Raw genomic sequence first — 7,915 nt, forward strand, 5'->3', positions numbered from 1 at the left:
CAATGAGAAACTCACTGCCCATTGGAAAACATGTTGGTTTTGCATTGCTGTACTGTATGCATTTTAATAAAGTTATGATAGAGCATAAAAGGTCATAAAAGGGTTAAAGTAACGGATAAGTTATGGTCTCATATGACAATGTGTGGTCCCAAAAGCACTGAAGTGCCAAATCCAGTATTCACATACTTAATGTGACATTCAAAGTCAGAATGTCTTCACTTATGCTACAAAAATGCAAATGACATTTAATAAAAAAGACAAAATGATTTAATTTCTGCTTCAGATGTGCGGATAAATGTCAAGTTATCAGACAAGCTGTAGAAGTGTATCCCATCTCTCTATGGTAGGACTTCACATATTGTTTTTGTTTTTTTAGAAGTATTTTACTCTCCAGTTAAAGAAACATGCTATAAGTACTTGAATCTTCCTACAAAACATCTCATTGAAATGAAATAGCTTTACTTCTTATTTTCTACATGCAGCCTGACCGTTCTTAAATGATTTGTACATCTCATCAGAAGAAAAATGAAGAGGGCTAGACTTTTAGTTGCAAAAAATGAAAAGGAAACCCCTAAACGTTTGATATGCAGTTTATTTTTTTATTTACTTGCACAACCATTGTTAAGATCCGTTCAATTTCAGTTTACTGTTCCGTAATATTGAAACAAAGGCAGGGGAAAATATCAGTGATGATTACCCTCAAAAAGTTTTAATAAGTGAAAATAAAGAAATGAATAGGTTATGTTCTCACATGAGAGCATGTGGTCCAAAAAGCACTACAGTGCCAAATCTAATATTCACATATGTAACGGGCTCTGTCCACTTTTAAAGCCAGAAAATCTTCACACGCTACAGGAACATTGATGACATTAAATCGTTGTCATGTTTATTCAAGTTACTCTACAGATGTGCTTAATGTATGGAGCGGTACGTCAGTGGACTGGACAAATATAGAAGTGTATCCCATCATTCTATGTGTACGACTTCACACAGTTTTTGTTCTGCTTATTAGAAATAATCGACTCTCCCGTTAAAGAAACATACGCTACAAGTACTTTAATTTTCCTAGAACACAACTCATTGAAATATCATTACTTATTTTGCTTTGTCTAGTTTCAGTGTGACACGTGTGAAAACTGGTTGCAAGAATTGTGCCTCTCAACTGAAGAATGTGAAAGGCCAAGAATGAAGACACCTGGTTATGTACATTTCACAATGCCTGTAGTGCCGAGTAGTTTAGGCATGTATACTATCACCATGGTATGTTTTGTGAGCAGGAAATGTAGTGCTACTTTAGATTTGAAAAATACAAAAACTGATATTTATATGGAAGTGTTTCAATATAATGCGTTTGGAAGTTCATCTTCAGGCTCTGTTTTGTTCTTAGTATATTCTACTACTTAAAAAATTAAAAATGAAACCCTTAAAAGTTATTGATAATCAGTTTTTATTCCTTATTACATGCTTGCACAACCATCGTTAAGCTAGAATATGATGCATCAGTTACATATATTTTATGTCCTATACTACTGAAACAAATGTAGGATAAGATGTTAGGGATGATATTAAAGAGTGATTTCACAACCAGAAATGTCTGGATTTTCAAAACAAATAGCTGCGTACTCCAAAAAGCACCGAGAGGGAGCACCAGAGTATTGCATGTTACAGATATGGGTTTAAAAACCTAATTCCAATACCATTTTTATGTGAGATTTGAAAAATTCTACAGATGATTTTCAGTTGAACATTAAACAGTTAAACTATTCGGGTCCTTTATGTAGGCCTCTCAGCGGGAGGATTTGCATAGGAATGTGCTTCATTTAAAATGTTTTTCAAAACCTAACCACCTCAAAAAAATGAATACAGGATTTTCCTGCATTCCTCTTCACAATACTGTAAAATTGGTTTCAACTACTGACTGAACCAGGTTCAAAACAGACCAAGGAGCAGCTCTTTAGCCAAAGAGCTGTGGGGATATGGAACAAGCTAACCAGCCATGTTGTTGAAGCCGATACCCTGGTTTCTTTCAAGAAACAGCAGGATGAGATCATTGGATTAGTAAATCAACTACCAAATGACATAGGAGGCCTTTTGCCCATTTACTTTTTTTGGAACCTCTTATGTTTTTGCATTCTAGGCACCACTAATAAGTGAACAGCCACCCTGCACTGCAAAGCATTGTATATGTGCAATATTCCTTATCTCTTTCTACAGGATTACTCTGAAACACAGCTAACTACTGGTTTCAATATGCCCAACATGGAGGGAACTGTCCTTTTGATAACTGTTGACTTACAGAATGGATGGAGTCGCAGATCTTTTCTAAAATTACAAATCGTATACAACACTAGAGTTAAACAGTGAAGATCATTTCAAAACTTGGTCAATTGTTTCCGTGATTTAGTCAGAAATCACAGGTCATGTACTGCTTTCCCCAAGTTTGCAAGCACAAGATCTCCAATATGGACACACAGCATCTTGCACCCGGATCTGAACTGGAAAGGGAGGTCGATTCCATTTGGTCAGAGCTTGTTCAGATATTTTTGTTTCCAGGTTATTGATGCGGGACTCACAATACAAGTAGAGCAGCACAACAGGAAAGTGCTGAAAAAAAAAAAGACTTGTCACTGACCAATCTGGGATGGTAACCAATGTTGAATGGAAAAAAAATTGTCAACTTGTTTAAAAAGTCTCGGGATTTTGGATATGAAGTTTTACTTTATAGATCGATATAAGCCATTTTAAATACGCGTTGTGTAAATGAGACTCATTGTACAGATTCCTAAAAAAATACCAAGATACAGACATTCTCATTCTAAATGCAACAAAAACACCACAAGAAATTGTTTTTTTTTTATCCCAGAGCAGTTGGTGATCACTCACAGGTAGTAATCTACAACAAATTTATCACTCAAGTTGATTTATATAAGTACTTAGGTGTACACATAGACAATAACCTCAACACATAGATAGTAAACTTGACCAGTTCCTTACTTCAGAGAAGGAAAAAAAAACTCAATCATCTTCTACAGAAAAAGCCCAATATCACCCCTACCAGCTCAACCAATCCCAACCTTGTCATTACTATACCTTCTGACCTTTTCCTTCCACAGGATGAGCGATCTCTTCTTAGCAAAGGCCTCAGTTTTGTTCTAGTCCCCAAGAAGCTGGACACCCTGCAAACCCAAGTCGACCTCAACTGTTTTTACCACGGGATTCAGCTCAAAGTTAATTTTGCTGACGGCTCCTCCTCTCCAGTAGAGGATAATAACCCAGTCACTGATGCCATTAACAATATCAGTCCTAAACAGAGCTCTTGGACTCCAACTGGCCTCTCTGTCTCTCTACTGCTCCTGCCTCCTCCTCTCTCCCAGCTTTTGATCTTCCGTGCTAGAGTTGACAACCCACGCTACTGTATGGTCACCCTCCATACTGTCGGCCACACACCAAACATGTCAAACAGACAGGATACCTTCCAACAAGGAACCAGGATCATCTACAAAATGATCCAAACAGTTCACCATTTACAAAACAGCAGTTTTTTTGGACGGGAGAACAGAACACCCACCAGCCTATGACAGAAGACCGAGGAACTTAAGCACCTCATAAAACCTGCCAAGCCAGCCAAACTCACATATTTGAAGCTGGTAAGCAATGCCAAAAATTGGCTTCATACCACACTGCAGATCCTCGAAGAGCACTACAAGGAAAATCTGTCATTACAACTAGAGGATCTTGAGCTTCCCCACAGGGAGGAAGCTTTCACGCTTGCTTCCAACTGATCAAAGAAACATTATGGGAGGAAATTACATAAGGACACGTTGGCCCATACACAAGCTATCAATACTGGGTTAGGGAAGGACACTGGGGCAGATCAAATTATCACAGCAGTTCTTAAAGTCGACAATGGCTTCTACTGAAAAGACTGCAACCAAGACAAAGTTTAGAGTTTAGTTGTTTTATAAAGTCATTATTTTAGAGCAAGGTATAATTCTGATAAAAAAATACAATAAACAATATGGTGAAGCTATTGAAGAGAAAATTAAGCCTCAGTTAAGAAACTGAAACAGTCTTAATTTGTTTCTTTACACAAAAGTTATTTATTTTCAAAGGAGACCCGTGAGGATTTCTCTGGTGTGCAAGACCTGACTGAAGACATTTGACCAGTTTCCTCTTCTCCTAAAGATGGGGTGTATGAAATGAGCCTCAGCAGAGGAGATCAGTGAGGTCTCACTCCATGCCAGGAAGGACTTGTTGAATCACCTGAGGAATGGGCAAATTGGGGATTAACTAATAATAATTGCTTACACTTATATAGCACTTTTCTGGACACTCCACTCAAAGTGCTTTACAGGTAATTCAATCTCCCCTCCACCACCAATGTGCAGCATCCACCTGGATGATGCGACGACAGCCATAGTGCGCCAGAACGCTCACCACACATCAGCTATCAGTGGGGAGGAGAGCAGAGCCAATTCATAGATGGGGATTATTAGGAGACCATGATTGGTAAGGGCCAATGGGAAATTTGGCCAGGACGCCGGGGTTACAGCAATACTCTTTTCGAGAAACACCCTGGGATTGTTAATGACCACAGAGAGTCAGGACCTCGGTTTTACGTCTCATCCGAAGGACGGGGATTGCAAGAGCATAGAGCTCATGTCTGGTGAGGATGTGAGACTGGCAGAGTCAGGGCTGTTTTACGGGCTGTTTTATGTGGAATCCTGAAGACAAATCATCAAGGTGAGATATTTATAATTTATAAGGGTTCTTCTGTTTCTTTTTTAAATTTACCATTATGTAAAGGTATGTTAAAATAATAAACCTGTGTTCCAGATGCCCTAAGTAAGAGGCTGCTGTCCAGAATACTTCTAATCTAGTTTGTCTTACAGGTATATAATGTTTAAATGTGTATCTTATATTCCTACTGGCCCCCAGTAGTTAAAAGTCATCAGCAGGCTCTCAGGAAGACAGTGGCCCAGGCTGGACTGGATAGATAGCACTTCCTGGATGCTCCTCTCCTGGCTGCGTTTAAATAGGACCTTACTAAGGCTCTGCGGGTGGCAGATTGCTCTCAGGAGGTATTTGTTTTTTAAAGGCATTTACAAATTGATCAGTGGTATTTCCATAGCACATGTTTTTACCCCTTAGCTTAAAATTCACCCATGTGAAATGTCAGCCATAAACATTATGACTTTAAATTTTTCAGGTAGAAAATGTTTCCAGATCCCCATTTCTTTATGGATCGATCTGAATATTCCTTAAACTTTGTAAAGGGCATAACCAAAACACAATTATTGTAACCAAATGAAGACCACTGGACTGTCTCACCAAACCATTGCTAATTATATCAAGAACATAAACCGTTTTCCGTGCTACATCCTGGATGCAATCAATGTAAAAGTAGATGATCCCAGAATGGCTAACTTCATCATCAACTTCAAAAGTATCCTAAAGGATATTCAGAAGAAAAACAGTAAGAATGTCGCCAAGAGATTATCAGAAAGAGGTACTTTTCATTTTTAAAATTATTCAACTATACTTCTTTTAATTTGAATACAAAAGAGGTTGATAGCATTACTTTCTCCCACAGATATAGGCAGATGCAGAGTCCAGAACCAGAGTTTTTATTTTCTTGCTATTACAGGTTGAGGAATGGATGCAAGGAAAGTGTTGTTTCAACAAGTGGGCAAAAAAATGGTAATAACTGCTGTTAACCAGCACAATACCTCATCACAGCAGCTGACTTCCTTTGCATTGAGTGAAGAGGAACATTAATATACCCCTCCACCTGATTCAGGGTTGTAGTGGAACTGGAACCATCCTGGAAAGCAGTGGGCGCAAAGCACATTATCCCCCATAATGTGACACCAGTCCATCACAGAACTTGCAACCTCACACCATGGACAATGTCCATAAAAGCCAATTAAAATCCATGTTAATACAGAACAAAAGACCTCCACCTGCATAGTTACCCATCATGTACAGTATTTAAGAAAACCTGGAATGCACCTTAATTGCATTTTATTTGTGTTTTATCAGCTGTTTCATCTTTACTTCACTAAACTACGCTGTAATGCCCAAGTCAGCAGCTGTGAAAGGAGACAGAAGTTTTTCAGTTAATCTGCGGGAGAGACAATTGACAGTCCTTCCAACGATTTGAGAAGACTGCATGAAAAGTAAGCATAATAATATTACTTTAATTTCTGTGGGCTGGAAACATTCACACATGCTTGCTTGTTTGTTTTGTAGATGCCACCTGCCATTCATTACCAGCCAGGAGAGCAATTGAGATGGCAGCAAAAAATGTAACCGATGCACAGAAGAGCATTTGTGGCGGATTACTTGGCCCATTCCAATGTGCCTGCAGAAAAACATTATAGAATACTGACTCATGCCAACATCTGTTCAGCAATCAAATTAATTGAAGGCTTTGCAGGAGAAGGAGTTTAGTAAGCATCATCGCAATCTTAAAATAACTATCTCACAAAACAACGATTATTCTTTTTTTTTTTGGGAATGTCAGGTCAAGCAATCAATCATCAGACTCTGGACAAGAATGCACACCTGCTGTGGAGTAAGTTTGAATACAGTACACCTCTTCAGTTATTTTTTGACATTGTGTTACACAGACCTGTGATATTTTATTTAAAATTTTTATAACATTGGATCAAGGCCAAGGTCCACTACAGCAGCTGCATGATTCACACGTCCGAAGACAGATGATGCTATAGGCTTCCAGCAGCTGATACAGGCATTTCCAGCATCGTTAGACAGGCAGCTTCCCAAAAAGAAGGAGCATCTAAGACTGACTGGAAGTCAAAGGCAACACTTATGACAGGCGAGATCAGAACAGAGGACGTGAGACTGCAGACCATTAATGGTTAGTTTACAAATCAATTATTTTCAACAACAAACACTAAGTTTGGAATATATTCTGAGGATTTATATTGTGGTTTTCCTTCCAGACCATCATATTATCAGGTTACCAAAGAAGGCCAGGTAACCCGCTATGTTCAAAAGATAGGCTGGTCAGCCAATGCATCAACAGTGTCTGAAGTGCTTGAGAAGTGGAAGCCCAACACAGGACTGCCACCAAATGACAAGCAAATTACAAAGATAGTAAAGCATCAAACCAAGAGAGGCCTGAGCATCACTGACAATCCTGTGAAGGGGAAGAAGGTTGTGACTTCCAGGCGTTTCCAGAAGGGAGAGGTGGTGTGTGATTAGCATGACGAGGTCACAAAGACAACTGCTGAAGCCCTAATGGCAAAGATGACAGAAGGAGAGATGAGATGTCTTATTTTCAGATGAACGTGCACAAAAACCGTGAATTGATGCTCATGAAGAACACTGTGCCTGCCTCCCTGATAAGGAGGCAATTTTAAGATGGATAAAGAGAAAAGACAACGTAAGGGCTGTAAGAGAGTCATTTATAATCAACGAACAGCCTGTCATAATTCTGTCTCTGACAAAAAGGGACATTGTTGAGGGAGAAGAGCTCCTCTTTGATTACAGCATTTCCAGGAAATAATTTCAAGGAAAAGGACAAGCTCTGGAGTGGTTAGTTCACTGACCATTTTAAAGTGCATATTTTGAAGATATTCATTTTCTTGTACCTTGGAATTAATGTAAAAATGATATTCATGTTAATGTCTTGAAAATAGCATTTCTCATTCTCATCAGCAAGGATATAAAGAAGGGATATGGGACTGCCCAAAAGATACATGATTTTCAGAAGAGTATAGAAGGCAGATAACTATCCCACTCAATTGTTACCGCAAAGAAATGCCACAGTGTAAACAAAAAGGTGAACCATTCTTGAAATTTATTGACAGAATCTGAATAGCACAGCATTCCCAGACCAGGCACTGGAGTTTCCCGTAGCGTTAGATGGGTAGTCTCTTGGTAAGTG

The sequence above is a fragment of the Lepisosteus platostomus genome, chromosome 5, assembly GCF_059453375.1.
Source record: "Lepisosteus platostomus isolate fLepPlt1 chromosome 5, fLepPlt1.hap1, whole genome shotgun sequence".
Lineage (NCBI taxonomy): Eukaryota > Metazoa > Chordata > Actinopteri > Semionotiformes > Lepisosteidae > Lepisosteus > Lepisosteus platostomus.